Source organism: Oryx dammah, unplaced genomic scaffold (assembly GCF_014754425.2).
Source record: "Oryx dammah isolate SB20612 unplaced genomic scaffold, SCBI_Odam_1.1 HiC_scaffold_26, whole genome shotgun sequence".
In the NCBI taxonomy this organism is placed as follows: domain Eukaryota; kingdom Metazoa; phylum Chordata; class Mammalia; order Artiodactyla; family Bovidae; genus Oryx; species Oryx dammah.
The window spans coordinates 14,535,996-14,560,012 of NW_024070210.1; the positions used below are offsets into that span (position 1 = coordinate 14,535,996).

General features: G+C 51.2%; 1 protein-coding gene across 2 annotated transcripts in view; it reads right to left on the reverse strand.

The window, feature by feature from the left end:
* TMEM63C (transmembrane protein 63C) overlaps positions 1-22,901 on the reverse strand; it is a 61,583-nt gene extending 38,682 nt beyond the window's left edge. For both annotated transcript variants that reach the window (XM_040226010.1, XM_040226009.1), the window contains exon 1: positions 20,504-22,901. The gene's annotated coding sequence lies outside the window, so the exon portion shown is untranslated. The remainder of the gene's footprint in view (positions 1-20,503) is intronic.
* Between the last annotated feature and the right edge of the window lie 1,116 nt (positions 22,902-24,017).

A 24,017-nucleotide genomic window follows, 5' to 3' on the forward strand; every position in this document is an offset into this window, starting at 1 on the left:
TGCATATGGTGTGAAGTAAGGTTCTAAGCTCATTTGGGGGAGTATGTGGCTGTCCAGTTGCCCAGCACCTTTAAAAGGAGGGGAATAATTTATAAGCCCTTCTTTGGGCTGTCTGGGGACTGGAACCAGGCCAAGGATGTGAAAGAGCTTGGTGAGCTGCTGTCCAACTACAAGGGCTCGAGACTGTTATTATTTGGTTGATACTGTGTGTGATGAGCCCGGGAAGGGATCCCTGGGCTGTGAAGAGCTCTGGTTCCCATCTGGATCTAAGAAGGTTTTGAGTTCTGGATGCTGTTCTTTTTACTCATCAACTCCCACTACATTAGTCTCTCTTATTCCGAAAGAACCACCCCCTCTCTCCCTCCGTTTCAACCTTCCAGAAAGAAGGACTGCATACTTACTATAAGCCAGGCATCATGCCAGGCTCTAGGGGCCTGGCAGACATGGTTCCCACCTGCATGAGGCTCCCAGACTCACTGGGGAGACACACAAGCCCACAAGGCATATGCTTCTGAACTCCAGCACTCTCATAGCCCGGGGCCATGGGGAGGACTCGCTGTCAAGTAGTCTACACAACCTTCTGTGGGAAAGTGACCTCTGTGCCAGGACAGCACAGTGCGGTGGGGAAGCGTGGGCAGAGGAAGCCGAACTGGCAAAGATGCGGAGCGGAGACAGAGCACGGAGGTTTGGGCAAGTGAAAATGAATACTCGCGGCTCCAGCATCAGATGGGTCGCTGGTCTGTTCTTTCGTTTGTTCATTCAACAAGAATTCATTGAGCGTCTACTCTCGCCAGGCCCTGTGCAGACTCTGGAAGTACAAACAGGCGTTCCTCCTCTTTAGGGAGTTCACAGCCTTTGGGATCCGGGGAGAGGAATGCTGTTGAGAGGCCTGGCCCAGACTGCTATTCTGCCTGGGAGGACCCAGCTACAAGGTTTCAGCTTCTAAATATAGAGTGGGGTGGAATCTAGCCAGCAAGGTTGGGTCAGGTGTGGGCTTTCAGCTTATCTGCAGCCCAGCCTTAAGGGGAGGTGAGGAAGGAAACGAGAGAAGACAGCCTCACCCCCACCTCATTTCCGTCCTTAGCTTTCTCAGCAGCAAGCAGACGCAGCAATGAGGGAGGCTGTTGCGTTGTCATGGAAACATAGTACCCAACCTTTTCTCCTCACCCCTACACCATGCCTGGACCTTCCTCCTCCTTTCTTTCCAGAAGGCCAGCATTCTGGAGGTAGAGCTAGCTCTTGTGTGTGAAAAAGAGGACAGAACATTTTCTGGCAATCAGAGCATCAGCCCCCAAGATAATAAAACTTGAAATCCGAGGGTGTTAAAGGAGCACAGAGCAGGGCACCAATTTGCCTGGTGCAGCAGGCATCAAGGAGCTCTTCTCTTTGAGCATGAATTTCACAACAGAGCACAGGGATGCTGGCTATTCAGGGCATCTTTCTGGGGCCAGATTGCCTCGGCTTAAGTCCCAGAACCACGCTTGCTAGCTGTGTGACCCTGGACAGTGACTTCACCACTCTGAGCCTCAGTTTCCAAATCTGGAATGTGGGGATAATAACAGAACCGCCTCTCAGGGTTACTATGAAGATGAAATAAGATAATTTGCATAAAGCCCTTCACATAGTGCTTGGGAATCTATGTGCTCAAAATGAGCCAGCACCAAGATCACTGTCATTAGCTTATTTGTGACATGAGCGGCCCAGACCAGATCATTCCTAGTCTCCTTCCCCCCTACTCTGCTCTGCAACAGACAAAAGGAGAGGTGGAGAGTGAGGGAAGGACTTTACCGGCTCCTCAAACTGCAGCCTGTGGGTGGTGCTGCTTCTGCTCTTCCTGGACATGAAAAGTAAATGTCAGCCTTGCTTTTTGGACCAAGGAGGGGCAGCGAGAGAGGATGTTAAGGTTGGCTGGTGAGTCAGGAGTCTCAGGTCTCTTCAGTTGCACATCTTATCTGATAGGCAAGTGTGAGGCCTTCCTCGCCTCCCATTTCTGCCCCACCCTAAAATAGCTACTCCTAGCTTTACTGATTCGGAGAAGGCAATGGCACCCCACTCCAGTACTCTTGCCTGGAAAATCCCATGGACGGAGGAGCCTGATAGGCTGCAGTCCCTGGGGTCGTGAAGAGTCGGACACAACTGAGCGACTTCACTTTCACTTTTTACTTTCATGCATTGGAGAAGGAAATGGCAACCCACTCCAGTGTTCTTGCCTGGAGAATCCCAGGGATGGAGGAGCCTGGTGGACTTCCATCTATGGGGTTGCACAGAGTCGGACATGACTGAAGCGACTTAGCAGCAGCAGCAGCAGCAGCTTTATTGATTACGCCAAAACCTTTGACTGTGTAGATCACAACAAACTGTGGAAAATTCTTCAAGAGATGGAAACACCAGACCACTTTACCTGCCTCCTGAGAAATCTGTATGCAGGTCAAGAAGCAACAGTTAGAACCAGACATGGAAAAATGGACTGGTTCCAAATTGGGAAAGGAGTACTTCAAGACTGTATGTTGTGACCCTGCTTATTTAACTTATATGCAGAGTACATCATGCAAAATGCCAAGCTGGATGAAGCACAAGCTGGGATCAAGATTGCTGGGAGAAATATTAATAACCTCAGATATGCAGATGACACCACGTTTATGGCAGAAAGCAAAGAGGAACTAAAGAGCCTCTTGATGAAGGTTAAAGAGGAGAGTGAAAAAGTTGACTTTTAAAATTCAACATTGAGAAAACTAAGATTGTGGCATCCAGTCCCATCACTTCATGGCAAATAGATGGGGAAACAATGGAAACAGTGAGAGACTTATTTTGAAAATTACTGCAGATGGTGACTGCAGCCATGAAATTAAAAATGCTTGCTCCTTGGAAGAAAAGCTATGACCAACCTGGACAGCATATTAAAAAGCAGAGACATTACTTTGCCTACAAAGGCCCATCTAGTCAAAGCTATGGTTTTTCCATAGTCATGTATGGATGTGAGAGCTGGACTATAAAGAAAGCTGAGCGCTGAAGACGTGATGCTTTTGAACTGTGGTGTTGGAGAAGACTCTTGAGAGTCCCCTGGACTGCAAGGAGATCCAACCAGTCCATTCTGAAGTAGATCAGCCCTGGGATTTCTTTGGAGGGAATGATGCTGAAGCTGAAACTCCAATATTCTGGTCACCTGAGGCGAAGAGCTGACTCATTTGAAAAGACCCTGATGCTGGGAAAGATTGAAGCCAGGAGGAGAAGGGGATGACAGAGGATGAGATGGTTGGATGGCATCACTGATGCAAAGGACATGAGTTTGAGTAAACTCCAGAAGTTGGTGATGGACAGGAAATCCTGGTGTGCTGGGGTCCATGGGGTCGCAAAGTGTCAGACACGACTGAGCAACTGAACTGAACTGAGTCTCCGGTGGTACCAGCTGGGGGCTCAGCAGTCCCAGGCCTCAGCAGAGTTGAACTGGCTTTGTCTTTATTACTCCTCTTGCCCATTCTAGGCTTCCAGACCTGGCCTGCTTTCAGCTCCTGCTGTCCCAACTAGCCAAGCCAGCACCTCCCGCCATGGTTTCTTCCAGGAGAGCTGGCCATTTCAAGGCCAAGTCTTCTGTGCGCTCAGTCACTCAGTGTGTCCAGCTCTTTGTGACCCCATGGACTGTAGCCCGCCAGGCTCCTCTGTCCATGGGATTTCCCAGGTGAGAAAACTGGAGTGGATTGCCACTCCCTTCTCCAGGGGATCTTCCTGACCCAGGGATCTCTTACGTCTCCTGCATTGGCAGATGGGTTCTTTACCGCTAGTGCTCCCTGGGAAGCCCCAAGTCTTCTGTGGCTGAGCTCAAATCCCAGAGTTTAGCTGGTTCAGGAAGCCCTAGAAGGGGCCAGTCTTATTAACAGCTAACATTTATTGAGCACTTATTATAGGAAAATAATACCAGCTCATGTAATCCTCAGAAGTACCCAAGGGTACTAGAATCAGCCCTAGATGAAAGAGAAAGTTAAGGCTCAGAGAGGTTAAATAACTCGCCCAAGGTCACAATGCTGGTAAGTGGCAGACCTGGCCCTTGAACCCAGGCAGTTCATAATGCTCTGCTCTGATACCCCCAGGCCCTCTGGGCCTCTGCTGGGCTGCAGAGCTGGGCAGGAATCATGGGGAGGAAATGACCTTGCTTAAGCCCTCGTCTAGAGATGGAGCCTTTCCCAGTCTCTCAGGGTGGGGCTGAGGAAGGTACTGTGGACTGAGGGATCCCAGGAGAGCTGGGCTTTAGGCCACCTGTGGGCAGGTGTCTTCCCTGTTTTGGCTTCCTGTCTGTAAGATGAGGGGTTTGGCTGGGAGGTCTCTGAGGACCAGGCTGGAGCCAGGATCCCAGGCGTCCCAGAGACGCAGCCAGCATCCACACAGCCGGCAGCCAGAGCTGACTCTGCTCCGCGATTCCCATGTGTTCTCAGGAACTGGTCCACAGGGCTTGGCCATTGACTTGTAGATGAAAATCACTGCAGCCACTCGCAGTGTCCCAGGGGAAGGAGCTGTGGATAGGGAGCTGCCCGATCCTCTCCCCCAGGCCTTTCCCCGCCAGAGCACACGAAGCCAGAGAGCATGCCCTGCGCCCTCCTGCCGTCTGGCCTTCTCAGCCTCTTGAGCAATTCAACAACTTTTGTTCACAACAAGAAAGATTATTTCCCATGGTTCTGGACTTAAAAAAAAAAAAAACAACACAAAAACACAGCATTCCTGGCCTTGGGCACCGGTCCCATTTCCCCTCCTCTCTGGGTCTTTTTTTATATCCAGTCCCTGCCCTCCACCCTCAGATTCTGTCCCCACCCCCACCCTTCCAGGACAAAAGCTCAGGTTCACTCTCACCGCTGGGAGGTTACTCTGGGGGACAGGGAGGAGGGGAAGTGGCTGTTACAGTGACGGTTCGGATTCACAGCTCCCTCCCCGCCATGCCAGCTGGCTATGACTCTTCCCCTAAGCGTCAGTAAGTCCTTCCATGTTCTGAACTGCCCTTGAGTCTCCTCATATCTTCACAGCTAAGGTTGGACTTCTCTGGTGGCTCAGACAGTAAAAGCATCTGCCTGCAATGCGGGAGACCCAGGTTTGATCCCTGGGTCAGGAAGATTCCCCTGGAGAAGGAAATGGTGACCCGCTCCAGTACTCTTGCTTGGAAAATCCCATGGATGGAGGAGCCTGGTGGGCTACACTCCCTGGGGTCGCAAGAGTCGGACATGACTGAGTGATTTCACTAAGGATGGTTTGCCCAACATTATACACAAAGAAAATGGGTCAGCAGCAAGCTAAGAGATTTGCCTAAGGGTGGGGAAGTTGGGCTTCCCAGGTGGCGCTAGTGGTATAGAACCTGCCTGCCAATGCAGGAAGAGATGAGGGTTCAATCCATGGGTTGGGAAGATACCCTGGAGAAGGGACTAGCAACCCACTCCAGTATTCTTGCCTGGAGAATCCCACGGACAGAGAAGCCTGGCGGGTGATGGGCCACAAAGAGTCACACATGACTGAAGCCACTTAGCATGCACGCACGGGGAAGTTGGTAGATTTGGGATCAGAACTTGACTTTTCTGGCTCCCCATTCAGCACTCTTGGGCATGGACCAGTGATGCTCAGCCTGGGGGTGGTGGACACTGGAATTACCCGGTAGATGTTAAGTAGATCCAGAAGAGTCATGCCCCACTCCAGACTTCAGATATGAGAAATCTCCAGTCAATTTTTATGTGCAGCCAAGAAAGAGAAACAGCAGCTTAAGATTTCTAGGGTTATTTGAGCTAGAGAAGGGGTTCTTGAAGATCTAAACGGTTTTCTGACTCCCCCTAAATCAGCAGTGAAGATGAGGAGGTTTGGGGATAAAGGGCTGCAGCTAGTATCCCTAAAGTCGTGTCACCGTGGAGCGGCTCATGAGACTGGCCCTTATATTCATCTCTCAGGAGATCTCCCTTCCCCCGCTCCCAGCTTGTTCTGAGTCAGTGGAAAGTTCACCAGAAATCTAAAGAGATCCACACCACCTCTTCCCTTGAATCCCCAAACTCTTGCATTTCTCCCTGGGTCAGAGGCCAGTGGCCTGGCCACTTCTTCCTGGGCCAGCATGCCTGCCTTCTGTCCTGTCCCCATGAGTCTCAGGGCTGCTCCTCCTGCCTTGATCGAGCTTGAGCCACTTCTTCCTGGCCTTGGCTGGAGCCTTGGTCTCATCTGCAGTACAGCCCCTCAGTCCAGCTCAAGGCCTTCCTCCAGTGAGTGGCCTGGGCTGGACCTTGTCTCCAGTCTTTACACAGCCGGCTTTTGCCACCACTGCCTGGCATGCTTCTTCTGGTTTTCCATGCCCAAGAGTTGTCAATTCCCCTGACAAATCTGTGGGTTCCTTGATGGCAGCGGCTACATCATTGTGGTTCCCCCACAATGACCAGCATGTACAGGCCTCTGTGAAAGATACATGGGCCTTTATTCAGGGCCACATTTGGGGTGAGAAATAAAATGTAGGTGATTTGCACACATTTTGCATAGTGTGCAGAGGGTACCCAAGTCATTCATTTTTGCTTCCCCATGGCACATTGTTGGTTACTGAGTCCTGCTCCCCATGTCACACCATAGAGCAGAGACAGCATGCGATTTGGGGTCAGGAGGTCTGGCGTAGACCTGGCTCTATTATCTGCTAACTGCTACTTAACTTCTTGCTGTTCAGCTCTCCCTTTTATAAAGTGAAAGTGAAAGGGCAGTCACTCAGTCATGTCTGACTCTTTGCGACCCCATGGATTATACAGTCCATGAAATTCTCCAGGCAAGAATACTGGTGTGGGTTGCCATTTCCTTCTCCAGGGGATCTTCCTGACACAGGGATTGAACCCGGGTCTCCCACACTGCAGGAAGACTCTTTACTGTCTGAGCCACCAACGAACATAGTTACATCTATCCTGCCTACATGAGAGTCGTTATGAAGATTGCTTAAAGGAGACAGTACATGGAGACATTTTTATAAACTATAAGTACCCCAAATGTGGGTTGCTGCCTTTGCTATCCTCTTTCTAGGATTAAGGTCAGCCTCCATTCAGAAACTCCTAAATGGTCCCCTCCATCACCCCTGTAGCCAGCAGCCCCAGCGTGGGGTGTGTGGGTTGGGGTTTCATTTTGCCGTCTCTCCCGCTAAGATCAGAAGCGCACTCAGCACCACGGACAGCACCACACCAGGCCGCTCCTTTCTGGGGCTGCTTCTCTCTGCCAGGGTCCTGTGAGCACTGCTCGATGATACCCTTGGCCCAATAATAATGCCAGATAACAGCTACTAAATGAGTTCTGTGTGCCAGGCACTGTGCCAAGTCTCTTAATGCGTCAACTGGGTTAACAACAAACCTATCAGATTGCCTGTTGGGTCCGGTCAACGGCCTTCGGCACCCATTCCCTCCTCTTTCCAGTATACCTTCCTATATTGCAGAAGCTAGAAAGCTGAAAACTACATTTACAACACTCCCTTGCAGCTGGGGTTTTAAATAGAGATCAAGTTCCATCGATTTAGATGCACTGGAGATAGATTTATAAAGCCCGCTGCCCTCACTGCATTCTGCTGACAAACAGTGTTGAGGAAGGGAAGGAGTTATCTGCAGCAGATCAATGCCCAGTCTTTGGCTCCCGGGGAGGAGGGGCGAGAAGACACTGTGGGGTAGGTTGCAGAGGCTCCTAGGTCCTGGCTTGCAAGAAAGAGAACACAGAATTCATGGTTCCGGTGGTCCCATCTTGGATGTGGCTCAGAAGCAGTTACATCATCTCTGCTCTGTTTTGAAGACCCAGGTACTAACCCTTCTGGTTATTTTATGAGTATGTAATTCTCTGTTTAAATTCTGTTTGCTTAAGGTTCTTAGAGTGGTTTTTGCTTTCTGTGCTAACGATGAGGAGGTACTATTATTGCCCCATCTTGGGCATAGAGGAGTTAAGTGATGGCCGAGTTCAGGCAGCCAGTGAGCAGTCGGACCTGAGCCTGGGACAGCTGACTCCCCAGCCCCCTTCCCAACCATTTTGCCATGTGCCACCCCCAAGGCAGCGAACACCAGCAAACATCCCAGGAAATAGGAACAAAGCTCCTAGGAGGCTAAAGACAGAAGCAAATGGAGAAGAGAAAAAGCTGACAGAGAATCCCAGGGATGAACTCCAGGCCCAAGTGGACACAGCCCATGACAAATCCTCAGAAGAAGGAGGGGAAGGAGAGGACACAGATGTTTGTGGAGGGCCAGACAGGGCCCTGTCCCCCTGATCACCAAGCATGCCTCAAAGCCAGGTCAGAGGCGGCAGCCTAAAAGGTGGGTACCAGTAGCCCCATTCTCGAAGTAGAGAAACTGAGGCTCACAGAGGTTAAGCAATGGGCCTAAAGCCACACAGCTGAGGAGAGACAGAGGCAGAATTGACATCTAAAGGGTTGGGTTCCACCACATCACATGACCTCTGAAGGCACCATGCGAGCAGAGAGCTGCCTTGCCCATTTGGGGAAAGTTGTATTTCTGGGCTTCAGGAAGACAGCACCCCACTCCCCCACCCAGGATCTCTACTACATCCCAGGGGCTCTCTAACCAGGAGGAAAGGCTGCCGGGGTAGAGGGGGCTGGAGGGCAGCCAGGGGAGACTGTAGCCTCTTGGACCCGGGGTGCAAGCTGAGTGTGCTGGCTCCCCCTTCACCACCTTCCCTCTGTGTGCTCCCCCACCCTGCATGAGTCCCTCTGCTTGCTGGGAAGTTTCCTTCCCTTGCCCTCCAGACTCTGCACCCGCACCCAGAGCCCATGCCTTTTTGCCTACAGTCCGGAAGTCAGTGAGCCGCCATAGCTGTGTCCAAACAGGGCTGGAGGTGGGGGAGAGGCAGCAGTGGGACATCAAGACCCCACCCCTGGGAGCTGGGCAGTGACAGGCACACACCGGGAGAAGGAGGGACAATGCCCTACTTGTGCTGAAAACACAAAGTAGGGAGTGAAAACAGCAGGCTATAATGATGGCAAACTAGATGGTTTCAGTTCAAAAAGAAAGACAGGGGCGGGGGTATAAAAACCCAAAATTATACCTGTAGAAAAAAAGACCATCTATCTCTGGGTGGTGGGACTATTTTCTTTCACTAGCATTTGAAAAGTATTTCCTGAATTTGAAAAACCATTAAACATAAGCATATATTATTATTTATAATTAGCAAAAATCCTATTCAAAAAGGCAGCCTTGCTATTTCTAGGATGTGAGATTTGGACTATAAAGAAAGCTGAGTGCCAAAGAATTGATGCTTTTGAGCTGTGGTGTTGGAGAAGACTCTTGAGAGTCCCTTGGACTGCAAGGAGATGCAACTAGTCCATCCTAAAGGAGATCAGTCCTGAATATTCATTGCAAGGACTGATGCTGAAGCTGAAACTCCAATACTTTGGCCACCTGATGTGAAGGGCTGACTCTTTTGAGAAGACCCTGATGCTGGGAAAGATTGGAGGCAGGAGGAGAAGGGGACGACAGAGGATGAGATGGTTGGATGGCATCACCAACTCAACGGACATGGTTTGGGTGGACTCCAGGAGTTGGTGATGGACAGGGAGGCCTGGAGTGCTGCAGTCCATGGGGTCGCAAAGAGTCGGACATGACTGAGTGACTGAACTGAACATACAATCAGCTTCTCTTCATCCTTTGGCATCAAATCCTTTTCCTTCCCCGCCTTGAGTGGCCTCATCGTGACCTGCTCCCACTCAAGCTTGTCGGTGGGGCAGAGAGGGTGGAGAGGGTGCAGGGGCCAGGCCCTTGGGGTGGCCCAGGGGTTCCTGCGCCGGCTGCCTGCTCAGAAAGAAGAGTGAAGGCCTGAATCTGAGGCCACTTCCTCCCTGCTCCATCCATAGGCCCTGGCTGGGCAGGGGCACCAGGTGGGCCAAGGTGGCCATTAGCCCGCCCTCCCTCCCCAGGTCAAGAGCTCCTCAGGCAGCTGCGGTGCTGGCCGCACGGTGAAGACCCAGGGGCAGTAACCAGGGAGGGGGGCTCCATGGTGCCCCAGGGCAGCTCTCACCTGAGCAAGTGGGGGCCAGCCTCCCTTCCCAAAGACCCCACACCGATCAATCAGTGGAAGATCAGGACCACTAAGGCCCCAGCAGCATAACTGGGGGCAGTCTAAACCTAGATCCCCATGGGGAAGGGATAAGGGAGAGACAGGAGCCTCCTGGCTGGGCCTGGCCTCTGGACTGTCTCCGAGGTACCTGACGGGGCACACATTCTTCCAGGTGACGAAGTGTGTTTACAGTCATCATCCCACCTGACCCCGAACAGCCTGGTGGCAGCAGGGGTCATGACTGTCTCATCTGACCCAAGAGGATGCCGAGGCCCAGAGAGGGTGAGGAGCCTAGCCAGGGTCACACAGCCCGCAGTGGCAAGGCAGATGGAGGCAGAGGTCTGAAGCCAAGGCCTGAGATTTTCCATAGCTCCTTCTGACATTTGAGCTTTTGGCTCCTGGCCTGCTCCAGGCGGAGGCCCCCTTGGCCCCAGGACTCCTCCAGTCTCGTCTCCCCCGTCTCCCGAGAAAGAGCCTCAGCTCCAGTGGATGGGCAGCCCCTGTCCCTCAAAGGCTTCGGGTTTCTCTGCTCCCCCGACCCTGTCCTTTGTGGAAAGGCCTCGTGAACCTCCCCACAGAAGGATGCTCCATCCAGCTCAGTTTCACTTTCTCCAGGCTCCCTGGGTCTCAGCAAGCTCTTCCTCCCTTCATTTACCCTCTCCTGAGTTCTCTAAGGCTGGTGGCACTAAGGAGGATGAGATGTACCTCTCCTTTCACCAGCCACATTCTAGAAGCGACGTGTCAAAGGCCTTGGCTAAGAGGCAATTATAACATACAGCCTGTAAGAAGGGCTGCCCTGGGGGCAGGACTCACTGGGAGGGGTGCGGAGCCCAATTGGTGGTGTCCAGGGACCCTTCTAGGACCAGGTGAGCCTTAGTGGTCCTGCAGGTCATGATGGAATCTTCTGGAAGGGCTCTCTGTAGCTCTTCTTGACTTAGCCAACAAGGCTTGCCCATGGCTCCAGATCCGTCTCACCCACCTCTCCTCTCATTTCCACCCCTTGGCCCCTCTGTCTGTCTCTCAGTGCCTGAAGCATGCCACCTTCCTTCCTGCCTTTGCATATGCTAGCCCTCCTACCTGGAATGTTCCCTCCCTCCCCTGAGTTAACTCATTCTCCCACTGGTTAATCTCAGCTCTATTTCTTCCTCCTTAGCGAACAGCTCCAGTCCAGGTCAAGCCCCCACATCTCATGCTTCAGGGCATCCTGGGAGACAGACAGAGCTTGGCACTTAGGTGTGGGCCCCTAGCAAGACTGGACTCCTGGGATCCAAACCCTACCTCTGCTATTTACTAGCTCCATGCCTTTAGGCAAATGTCTTAACCTCCCCGGGCCTCAGTTTCCTTATCTGTAAAGTGAGGATGTTAATAGCATCTTCCTGACCGGGTGAATGTGAGGATTACATGAACCAATTCCCATGAAACACTCAGAGCAGTCCCTAGCACATACCCACGGCTCAGTACAGTGAAGTATTATTTCCTTGTGAGTAACTGGTGCATGCGTGCGTGCCCAGTCAGGTCCGACTCTTTGGGACTCCATGGACTACAACCCACCAGGCTCCTCTGTTCATGGGATTCTCCAGGCAAGAATACTGGGGTGGGTTGCCATTTACTCCTCCAGGGGATCTTCCCGACGCTGGGATGGAACCCACATCTCCTGTGTCTCCTGCACTGCAGACAGATTCTTTACCGCTGTGCCACATGGGAAGCCCTGGGCACCTAGTGTCTCTGATGTTTATTCATGGAATGACACAGCAAATGGCTGCCTCCCTTGGTGGATGGAAAGCTCCTTGATGATAGAGCCCAAGGGCTGTATTTGCTCATTATTTTCTCTGCTGTGCTGGGTAGAGCACAGCGCTTTACAAATATTTGTTGAAGAAAGGGATGATCAGCAGCGGAACTAGGGCGGGTCTCTCCTGGCCCCATGATTTCAGACTCAGCATCTTGGCTGGAAAGGCTCTCACAGCCCCTCTAACCCAAGCCCCTCCTTCCTCAGATGAGTGAAGGCTGCTGCTGGCTCGCATTTCCGCAGCTTGCAGTCTCACGGGAAGGGCTACGGCTCCACCCCGTCCACCCCCGCCCTGGCCCCCGACCAGGCTCTCCTCATTCAGAGGATTGGGGGCATGATGAAATCTTGGACCGAGGTATCCATTTATGTCAGAAAAAGAAAGTGAAATCACTCAGTCGTGTTCGACTCTTTGTGACCCCGTGGACTGTAGCCTGCCAGGTTCCTCCGTTTATGAGATTTTCCAGGCAAGAGTACTGGAGTGGATTGCCATTTCCTTCTCCAGGGGATCTTCCCAACGCAGGGATTGAACCCGGGTCTCCCGCATTGTAAGCAGACACTTTACTATATGAGCCACCAGGATTTAGAGTGGGGGGGGAATGGTGGCAACACGTCATCTGGTATCTGAGTGTTGGGGGAAACATCCATGCCCTCCGCAACCTGGTGAAGCTGCAGGCTTCGATTCAACCAGAGTTATTGCCGTAGTTTCCGTCTCCGTGGTAACAAGTCCAACTGAGCTCAGCAGCGGCAGGACCCCCGTCCCCTAGGCTAAGATGCCAGCAGTGCAGCTCCCTCCTCAGCCTCTTGTCTGATGGGCTCCTCTGCAGTGGACTGAGAGAGGGGGCAGCTGGGATGGCGGAGGAAGGGCCCAGTCCATCTGCATCCCAGGGAGGAAGGTGCCTGACAGCAGGAGCGAACAGTCAGGATGCTACAGGGCACCGTCCCAGCCCAGCTCCGCCTGCCGTCAGAGGGGCTCTGGTGGTGGACGGTGTCACAGGCCGGCGGGAGGCGGAAAGACCCAAGAATCTTGCAGCCAGGAGGCTGAGCCCTGGCCCATGCAGGCCAACCAGATGTTGATGATTCAGGGCTGTGCAGACAGAGCCAGCCTTCACTGAACGCCTTGCTCTGCGCCCCGCACTCGTCTAGGATGTGGGGAGGACGGCAGGGCGCCCTGCCCTCGGTGGGCACCCGGTCAGGTGAGAGCAATCAGAGCAAAGAGGAACCAATGCCCTTGTGAAGAGAGATGCCCACGCCACTGCCAGTGGCCTGCCCGCGTCTGGACTTTTCTCAGGAAGGAAACTCAAGGAACTCTTGACGGGGCTGCCTCCTGGGAAGGGAATGAGATGGAGGTTGAGGCAGGGAGAGGAAGGATGACTTTCCATGATATCCTCCTTTCTACTGTTTGGATTTTGTACTAAGATGATAACTAACCAAACCAACCAACCAAACAAACAAAAAAAAGCCAAACAAAGATGACAAGCACCACGTGCCAGGTACTACCATGGGGCAGCAACTCCACGCTGGGCCGGGGGAGGGGGAACGGGCAGCCCTGACGTCAAGGGACTCGGAGTTCCGATCTGCAAGGGGTGTGGGGGGGGTCAGTCTCTGTACCTTGGGATGTGTGGACCTACCGGGTTGAAGGTTCTCTCTCCAAAGTGCATGTCTACCTTCCACAGCTTATAGCTTTTATTTGAATAATATGTATGCTGATGGCAGGTAACTGGACTTATTGTGGTGGTCGTTTTGCAATATATACAAATATCAGATCATGTTGTATAACTGAAACTAATATAACGTTATCAATTATTCTTCAAGTAAAACAATACAACCTAAAAAAATTACAACCTTATTTAAAAATAGGGAATCTGCAGAGATACTGGGGCTTCCCAGGTGGCACTAGTGGTAAAGAACCCGCTTGCCAATGCAGGAGACGTGAGAGGTGTGGGTTCGATCCCTGGGTCGGGAAGATCCCCTGGAGGAGGGCATGGCAACCCACTCCAGTATTCTTGCCTGGAGAATCCCCATGGACAGAGGAGCCTGGTGGGCTACAGTCCACAGCATCGCAAAGAGTCGAACACGACTGAAGTGACTTATCACCAAGCAGAGATGTTAGTTAAAATGAAGCCATACTGCATTAGGGTGGGCCCGGAATTCAGTGACTGCGTTCTTCCAATAAGGCCATGTGGAGAGACACGCAGAGAAGAAAGCCACGTGAAGACAGAGCAGAGACCAGCAAAGGAGCACGCAGGGTCATCACACCCACCAGAAGCTGGGAGAAGCAAAGAAGGTGCTTCCCACGAGCCTGCGGGGGAGCACGGCCCTGCCAGCAGCTTGCTTTTGGACTTACAGCCTCCAGGGCTGCGAAAGAGCAAACGTCTGCCACCCGGTTCATGTTAACGTGTTACAGCTGCCCTAGGAAACAAAGACAATGCGCCTATGCATTTGTGTCTGTGTATTCTGAGGTGTGTGTATCAGTGGGTTTGGAATCTGTGTGTGTTTGTGTGTGCTTGGGAAGGTATTTATGACTGCAATTTGAATTTTAGGTGTGTATTTTGGGGTACATACATGTTTGTGTGTTCATTTATGTGCAGTTTTGTGTGTACATTTATGCGTGTGTGTGTATGCACGTGCTTTGGTGTGTTTGAGAGCTGATGTGTATACAGTCAACAATCTCTAAAGTCTCTCTTGGCCCTAACTTTCCAGAAGCCTGCCCCGGGGTTCCTGCAGCTACAGAGGTTGGCCTTGAGGGAAATGCGGGCCAGGGATAGAGGAGAGGGACCAACAACAAGGCTGGGCTAGCACAGCCCCTCCTCTGGTCTAGGGCCGCCTGGGAAAGGGGCTGCTCTGCTGGGAGGGTGCCCTCCCCTGCACCTGTTCTGTTGGTAAAAGGGTCTCAAGGTTAGTTAGGAGTGTGGGTCTTGCCATATACTGGGGGCCCAGCCTGACAGCCTTCTTGGAGTCCTTCAAAAGAGCAGAGACCCCTGAGAGAGAAAAAGACCCCCTCCCATGAATCTGAGTTACCCTGAAACAGGAGAGCAGTGGTTCTCAAACTTTGGTAAACCAGCGTCACTGGGAGGGCTTGTTACACGGCAGATGGCTGGGCCCCCGGCAGAGGGTCTGATGCAGCAGGTGTGGGTGGGGCCTGAGGGTCTGCATCTCGAATAAGATCTTGGGTGATGCCGACACTGCTGGCCTGGGATCTTGCTTTGAGAATCACTGCGTTAGCCCGTGCAATAGGGGATGCGGTTCCTCCTCCATCTCCCCCAAGCCTTGCAGCGGGCGTCCACATCTTTTAGGACAGGCCCCTGGAAGCGTCAGGGCTGGCAGGCTCAATTCTACTCTCATGGTCTGTCTCTCACAGTCACCCACCTATTACTCGTGAAATCATTTATTCAGTAAAATAGTGGGCCCTGTTCCCTGCATTCAAGACACTGACGGTCTAGGCACAAGATTCCAGTGGGTACACAGATCCACCAGAGAAACCAGGACAGCTCTGCCTAAGTGAACTCCAGAGGCCCACAGAAGGGATGCTGGGAGCACTGAGGAGGAGCATTTGGCTGAGCCTGGAGCAACCCGGGAAGGCTGCCTGGGGGAGGTGTCAGCCAAAGTTAGCTCTTAAGAGAGGAACGACCGACCGTAGTCACATTAATTGAAGGCTCACTGCCAGGCACTGTGCTGAGACTTTGCAAACACGCACTCTTTCAAGACTCACAATAAGAGGGAACTATTGCTGCTGAAGGGAGATTTGAGCCCAGTCTGCTTCCGGTAGCCGTGTTCCCAACCTTGAGCCTACACGGGGATGGATCCTGACCTGAAGACGAGTTGTGGTGTGGAGGCCAGGGCGGGGCATTCCAGGAGGGGACTGCGTGTGCACCCACGTGGAGAGGGAGGCCGGCGCAAAGGCTTCCCCCCAGCTGGAAACCACTCCCTTGGGCAGCATCGGGGAGGGACAGCAGGGAGCTGGAGAGAGGCAGAGGGAAGGTGCTCTGTGAGCACAGCTGCTCCAGCAAAGCTGGGAGCCAGATGGCAGAGGCTGTGGGTCTGGCTCACATGGTTTCCCCTGGCCTGGGGCCAGAGCGGGGACACAGGGGCCCGAGAACCACAGGGCTACAGGGCTGGGTCGCTCTATTTACAGATCTGCTTGTGATAAAGCTTAGCCCCAAAGAGAGGCTGAGGGGTGACTAGTCGGCACAGCCTCCATGACTTAGGGTGGCCCCTCAGTCCCTGGCCCCCAGGCAGCCTCTGTGTGGTTATAGGGGTCTCCAGCCAGCCTCGTTACAACCTTGCTCTCACCTCTTGGCGGGGCGCGTAAGGAAGGCCACTCTGAGCCAGGCTGAAAGAGTGCTCAAATAGGGACCTGAACGCAGAGGATGGAACCAGAGGGTATAAGGTTCAGCTGCAGCAAGAGGTGTTCTAATCAGACGCAAGAAGAGCACTGGCCTGGGACACTCAAGGGAGAAGAGATTTTCTTCTGGGGAAGAGACCTGACCTTGTGTCTTTGTGACAGTCTGTCTGTCTGGAAGACACATGGTGGGGATTTCTCTCTCTCCTCTTCCACGACTTCTTCAGCAAATCTCATCCATGCTGTTAGTTCCTTTTCTCCTTCCCTGCTGGCCTCCCATTTCTGCCTTCTTTCTCTGAGCGGGCAAAGGCTCCCCTGGGCTTGTCTCAGTGTTGCTGGGGGCCTTTGAGTTTGGGCACCCCCCACCCAGCCAATGTTCACGGAGCCCTCCACCTGCTGGAGGTGAAAGAGCCACAGACTCTGCCTGGCCGGGGAGAGATCAGACAGTTCAACCAAGGCCCACATTCAAGGCAGAGCAAGGGCCATGCAGTGAGAAAGGCACAAGCCAAGGCGATAGGGCTGAGAGACCAGGGCCCCAGGGGGTCAGGGAAGGCTTCAGACAGGGACAGGTGGGATTTCTTGGCTGGCAGAAGACAGTGGGGGCAGTCTTCTGTTTGGGCAAAGGGGGCAAATGAGTAGAGAAAGGAAGCATAGAGTGGAATATTCCAGAAATAGCAGGTTAGATTGACTTGACTGCAGAGGCTGGGTGAGAAGAATCTGGTATGATAACAGGCAGGTGGGGGACCATGAGGTCCTGAATTTCAGGCTGAATGATTTGCACATAATACTATAGGCAGCAGGGAGCTATTGAAGGTTCCAGAGGAAGAGCATGGCACTATCTGGGCTGAGGCTGGAAGGGAGTCTAGATTGTGCTCCTATGCTAGTAGCTCCTGAAAGCCACCTGGCCCTGATTCTGAGTCCACTGACTTCTCAGGGGGTTCCCAAGGGGAGCAGACAGCTGGTGTCTCAAATGTCACTGATTTGGTGAGGCCTGTCTTGATGATCCAAGCAGTCCATCCTAAAGGAAATCAGTCCTGAATATTCACTGGAAGGACTGATGCTGAAGCTGAAATTCCAATACTGTGGCCACATGATGCAAAGAACCAACTTCTTTGAAAAGACCCTGATGCTGGGAAAGATTGAAGGAGGGAGGAGAAGGGGGTGACAGAGGATGAAATGGTTGGATGGCATCAGTGACTCGATGAACATGAATTTGAGTGAACTCTGGAAGTTGGTGATGGACAGGGAGGCCTGGCGTGCTGCAGTCCATGGAGTCGCAAAGAGTCGGACACGACTGAGCAACTGAACTGAACTCAACTGTCCTGATGTTCTTATTTACCAACTCTGGCACTCCCCCTTTTCCTTTTCTGTGTTTCCGTCACATTCATTGCCTTCTAACATCCGTCATCCGTGGATTATGCTGTTTATCATCTGCTCCACCCTCATTGGAATGAAGGCCCCATGAGGAAAAGGTCAATGTCTGTTTTACTTGCTGCTCAATATTCCAGTGCCTAGCATAGTGCCTGGAATCCCAACAAATCCATCTGTGTGTGGAATGAATCAAGAGAAAAATTCCACCCTGCATGAACCAGCGTGGTCTGCTTTGTCTCCTCCCTGTCACTTTGCTCCTGGCTTCCTGAGCTTGGTAGCACTCAAGCGGAAAAATCTCTGAGAAAATCAGACAGAGTTCTGCTTCTTCCCTGCTGTGCCTTTCACCCTTGCCAGAAATCTGGGAAGATTTGGACTGTTCCTTCTCCCTTCCTCTGCCAAAAACACTTCCCTTCGTCTTGGAGTAGGGGCCAGGCAAGGAAAATTTCAGTCGAGGGAAGCAAGAGGCTCGCAGGCCTGAGGCAGCCCCACCCAGCTTCCTGGAAGAACTTTGATGGGCTCATCAGAATAACTGCAAATTATTTTGCAGTTACTAACGAGTGCTCACCCCAGCATGCACTGTAGAGGAGCTCTATGCATTTTGTTCCATTTGGGCCTCCCATTAACCCTATGGAATGGGTATTATCTTCCCATTCTACAGATGGGAAAATAGAGGCTCAGGGAGGCTAACTGATAAGGCCGAGTTCTTCCCACCAGCTGAGGGAGCCCCAGTTTGAACACAGGTCTGTCCTCCTCCAAGCCAGTGCTTGCTCCTCTATGGCACACAGGCTCTCTTCTGCGAGAGAAGCAGCTGAGATGCAGCGAGGGGGGCTTGCTGAGTTCTCTGTCCAAGGCGTCGTCAGATCACAGAGGTCTCTGCTGGCCTCGTGCTTCCCACCTGAGCTATCAGGAGCTGAGGTTTTGGCCACTTCCCAACGATGAAGGAGGACAATGATGTCACATCTGCCACCCGGCCTGAGCTCATCAGAGAGTGAGAGTTATAACTGAGGGCACTGCCTGCTCTGGCCTGTGGCCAGGTGCCCGCTCCTCACTTCTGTGTGCACCGCAAGAGCTGCAGCCGAGGACAGGGCTCCCTGCCTTGGCGGCCCAGCAGACACCAGGGACACCAAATCTACCCTTGTGTGCAGACCCAACGCCCAACATCCAGGGCTGCCCACACCTGGGCCATCACTGGGGAGGTGCAAGAGCTTGGCTCAACCCCCCAGCTGTGCATTCCCACCCCAGGAACACAGTTAACCCACCTTGAAGGGAGAAACCCTCCCTCTCAGTAAACCTCATTGAGTCCTTACGTACAAGGAAAGGAGAGGCTTTCTGCCTTTGAGGCTCTAAAGGACAGAGTAGAGCATAGTCACTAAACAGACCATGGGGAACCATGGATGATTCTAGAGCAGGTGAGTGAGACACCTACACGGTGGATTAGGAGGTGAATCTGGCAGCAGCAAAGTGTGGCTGGGGGAGAACCGGCCTTTGTAATGATTCCAGCTAACGTGTTGAGCACTTACTGAGAACTTGAGGTTGTTTCAAGCTTTACAAATACTAACTTTAATCTTCTTAGTAACCCTAGGGTACATTGTTATTCCCATTTTACAGATGGGAAGACTGATGTATAGTGATCTTATCAGCCTTGGAGGTGGTGGAGTTGGGCACTGAACCCACCTAGCTCCCAAGCCTGCCTTCTTTACTAGTATTCGTTGCTGCCTCTTGCAGTGATCTGGGCGGGGCAGTGGGCAGGGCCGGACGGAGGGAAGTGAAACACTGCCTGCGGTTAAGACTCCTTGCCTTGGAGAGCTCTCACATGGCCAGACCAGGAAATCAAAAGGGAGATGTGAACATCAAGCACTTTGATCTGCATGGAAAAGAACTGTAGTGAAGATCACTGTTATTGACAACAGCGACAATCAAAATGTTCTTGGACAACAGCCCAGACAGGATAACTTCTTTCACGGAAAAGAGATTTTAGAGACTCCCACAGAGAAATAATATCACAATTATAACCTCTCTTGTCTATCCAATCCTTTCCTGGTTTTATTTATTACCTTATTTACTTAAATGGTGGCGCAGACGGTAAAAAATCTGTCTGCCATGCAGGCAAACTGGATTTGATCCCCTTGCCTGGAGCATTCCATGGACAGAGGAGCCTGGTGGGTTACAGTCCATGGGGTTGCAAAGAGTTGGACATGACTCAGGGACTAACACTTTTATTTACTTAAATGGAGGAAAAAGCCTCACTTTGGTGCTGACCTGGTTTTAATGCCTTCTAGCTTTGGATGTGTGATCACCACCAGTGCTCCTTTCACAAAAGAGGATGAATTTCTGGGAGTCACCAGGTAGATGGAAGGAGAGGGAAGGATGTAGGGCACGGGGTGGCTCCGGCCAGGCAGGGGGGAGGCAGCTGCACCCAGGAAGGGCTGCCTGAGACCCAGGGCTTCCTGTGCTGTTTTGACGTGATTTACACTTGATGCCTCTGAGATGACTGGCTACATTTTAAATGACACTATTGATATAAGCAAGGCTTGAGAAGTTAAAAGAAATTGAGGTGGGAATATATCAAGAGTCCTTACAGCTCCAACAGTCTGTGAAGATACCATCTGTCTTAATCTTCTCCCAAGGAAAAATTATCAAGAGGCAGTCAGTGCTCAGAAGAGTTGTGTCTGACTGGGTCTAGCCTGTCCCCACACTGGGGTCAGCTGGGCAAGAGCCACTTGGGACCCAGCTGGCAGTTCAGCCTGGGAGCATCCTAGCCAGAGCCACACAGCCTCTGAACCCCTTCCCGGGTCTCAGGAGCCGGGGTCACCTGGGACACTGTCCTCCTGGACTCTCCTGTTAGATTGTGGATGTGGGAGGGCTGGAGAGGGCCTTTGCTCAAGCGATAAGCAGAGAGCCGCGGGCCACAAGCTTGAGGAAGGAGCTGGCAGTGGGGACTGAGCCCTGCTGGGTGGGATGAGAGCAAAAGCGCTTACCTGCAGCAGCAGGTGAGGTCAGGGGGCTCCTGAGGTGAGCTGTCACCGGCTTGCCCTCCTCTTAATCGATCCCCAGGTGCTTCCAAGCGTCCCGGCTGCTTCTCTGCCTAATTCCCGACCACAAAGGGGGCTCCTCCAAGGCTCTGTGGCACCGGGACAAAGAAGTGCTCTCAGTGCAGGTGGGCATGGATCCCCGTCCTCCCTGAGCCTCCCTGAGGCTCCTCCCTCAGCCCAAGCAGGCCAGGCCCTCCCAGGTCCACCAAGCTTGTCAGCACCGCCCCGCCAGGTCTGGCTCATGGGAACTCTGATGAGGTGAGGGGCACCCCATATATGCAGCCAGAAGCCCCAGTCTGCCCCTCTACTCTGCATCCAGATGCCCAGCCCTGGGGTAGGTAAGCCAGGGAGCCATCCTTCATCCAAGATCAACAGACGCCGGGAGGAAGCTGGGGGCCCATGAAGGACACTGTACCGGAAGTCCTGGCATCTGTGGCTGCTACTTGCCCCTGGTGAGGTAGAGCACCCCACTTTCCCTCAGTGGGGTGCAGGCTTCAGTGTAGACACACAGACACACTGCCTGCAGGGCTGAACTGGGGAGACTGGAGGGGCCCGTAACCACCAGGTGACTCTGAGTACGATCAGAATCGCCTGGGGTGGGGTCCTGCTCAGCTGCAGGTTTAAGGGCCCTATCCTAGCCTGTTGAATCAGAATCTCCAGGAAGGTGCCTGGAAACATGCATTTTAGCAGGCTCCCCACATGGATGCCAAAGAACAAGGACTCCCTGGACTACGTGTGCTGGGAAAGGGTTGACAAGTCCAGGGATGAAGCTTTGATCATATGCGTGAGGGGCTCGTTGGTTCCTTTCCTAAAAGCAGGATCATAGGAGCCCAGTGCCTGCAGCCAACCAGCCAGGGGCCCTGGGCAACTTGCTGAAACCCTCTCTGGGTCTCTTTTCCTTGTGGACAAAAATGCAGGTTACAGATGATCTCTTGGGCCCTTCCAGGTATAAAATTATCAGTGTAAAAAAAAAAAAAGTGAACCCACTGAGAAATGAATTTTAAAAGGAAGTTCACGGAAGCATTTTAAATAGTATTCTCCTTGTATCATTGGTTTTTTCCCTTAAATTCACTTTTTGAATTCTGAAAATAACATACTTATGTAAGGGGAAAGAAATCAAACCATTCAAAATAACACAGAATGAAAAGTCTCCCTGCTATCCCAGACCTCTGTTCTACTCCCCAAAATAAACATTTTCTTCAAGAATTTTCCCATAAATACTGACAAATATATATCTATGCCTACATCTTTATTTTAAACCCAACTGGGACCATATTCCCAGTACTTATCTTTGTTTCTTAGTTATTACACATCACACATCTCTGCATACCAGGAGACAGATCTTTCACTCCTGTAGCTGTCGTAACCTCCGACTGAAGGACGCACTATGATTTACACGAATCTATCCTTGTTGGCGGATGTTTAGGTTGCTTCTATGTTTTTGCTGCACAGACAAAGCTGTAGCGAACATCTTTGATGATATATGTTTGTGCATATATGTGAGGTTAGCTGTAGGATAAATCCCCAGGGGTAAAGAGTTGAAGGTTAGGTGGATTTAAAATTCAGGTCTTGCCAGATCGTCCTTCAAAGAAGATGAACCAGTCTGCACTGCCCAGCCATCAAATTTTTAAACTTTGCCAATATGTGAGTTGAAAATGACATCTTGTTTCAGTGTATAATTCTTTAAATATCAGAAAAGGCAGGCATTGCTTCCAGGTTGCTTGGTGGCCTTTGCATTTATTTTTCTGTGAACTATGTTCTTTCTAAATTAACTTACTGATTTTTAAGAGATTTTTCTAAATTAAGACAATTAACTTTTTGTTATGTGCATTACAAATTGTCATTTGTCTTTTTTTTTTTACTCTATTTTTGGCATCACTGCTTACAGAAATTTCAGATATTTCTATAGCCCAAAATATTTTCTACTAGAGGATCCTAAAAATATATGCTCATGTTTTCCACTGGAATTGTTAGGGTTCTTTTTCTTTTTAATCATTCTTTTACTCTTTCCTTCTTTTAAATTTTCTTTCTAGATTTTATTTTGGTGTTAGGAGTGTGGTGGGCCCAGCTTTATTTCTTTCCCCATGGGGCTGGTTATCTCAAAGACATGTTTGAATAATTCATTTTCTCCCCCTACCCATCCTCCCTCTTCCAGATTCAAAATGTCAATTTAACTATATTAGGATGGACAACAAAGAATCGAATGTTGATTCAAATTCCACCTTCACTGGATCTAGGAGAAGTTACCTAAAACTTCATGAGCCTCAGTTTCCTCATCTAAAAGTGAGGTTAACTGAATTACACAGGGGAAAGTATAGGGAAATGTGGAGTTTTTCAGGCAGTTCACTAAGGAAAATGTTATATTATTTCTACAGATTTTTGGATGTGTATGATACTTGTCAGCTTTCTGACACATTATTTGATATGATTTCATTGTAATTCCAAATAAATAAATGTTTCTAACTTTGGGAAACATTAGGGGCAACAGTAGCAACATCTGCATAGGGTTACTGTGAGGGTTCAACGAATCATTTGAGCAAAAGGATGTAAACAGATGAAGCTATATGCTCTCTACAGGAAACTAACTTTTGCTGTAAAGACATACACGGCTTGCAAGTGAAAGGATAGAAAAGATATTCCATGCAAATGGTAAACAAAAGAGACCGGGGCGGCCACATTTACATCGGATAAAATAGACTTTAGGTAAAAATCTGTCACAAGAGACAAAAAAGGATATTACACAATGATAAAAGTCAGTTCCCCAGGAAGAAATAACAATTATATATGCACTTAACAGCTGCTGCTGCTGCTGCTGCTGCTGCTGCTGCTGCTAAGTCGCTTCAGTCGTGTCCAACTCTGTGCGACCCCACAGACGGCAACCCACCAGCCTCCCCCGTCCCTGGGATTCTCCAGGCAAGAACACTGGAGTGGGTTGCCATTTCCTTCTCCAATGCATGAAAGTGAAAAGTGGAAGTGAAGTTGCTCAGTCATGTCTGACTTAGCGACCCCATGGACTGCAGCCCACCAGGCTCCTCCGTCCATGGGATTTTCCAGGCAAGAGTAATGGAGTGGGGTGCCATTGCCTTCTCCAGAGCACCCAAATATATGAAGCAAACATGAACAGAATGGAAAAAAGAAACAGCAATGCAATAAGAGGAGGAGATTTCAATGAACCTCTTTCGATAGTGAGTAGAACAACCAGACAGAAGATCAATAAGGAAACAGAGGACTTGGATGTATCCAACACTATAGACCAGCTAAACCCAGTGGGCATATACAGAACACTCCTCCCAAGAGAAGCAGGATACGTGTTCTTCACAAGTGCACACAGAACATTCTCCACAACAGACTGTGTTTAGGCTGCGGCAAGGGCCACGGAACAGTGCCTGGCACGTGGGAACTCTATACGTTGGTGGCTGCTATTATCATCACCACATAGTAAATGCGTCTGGGTCTTAAC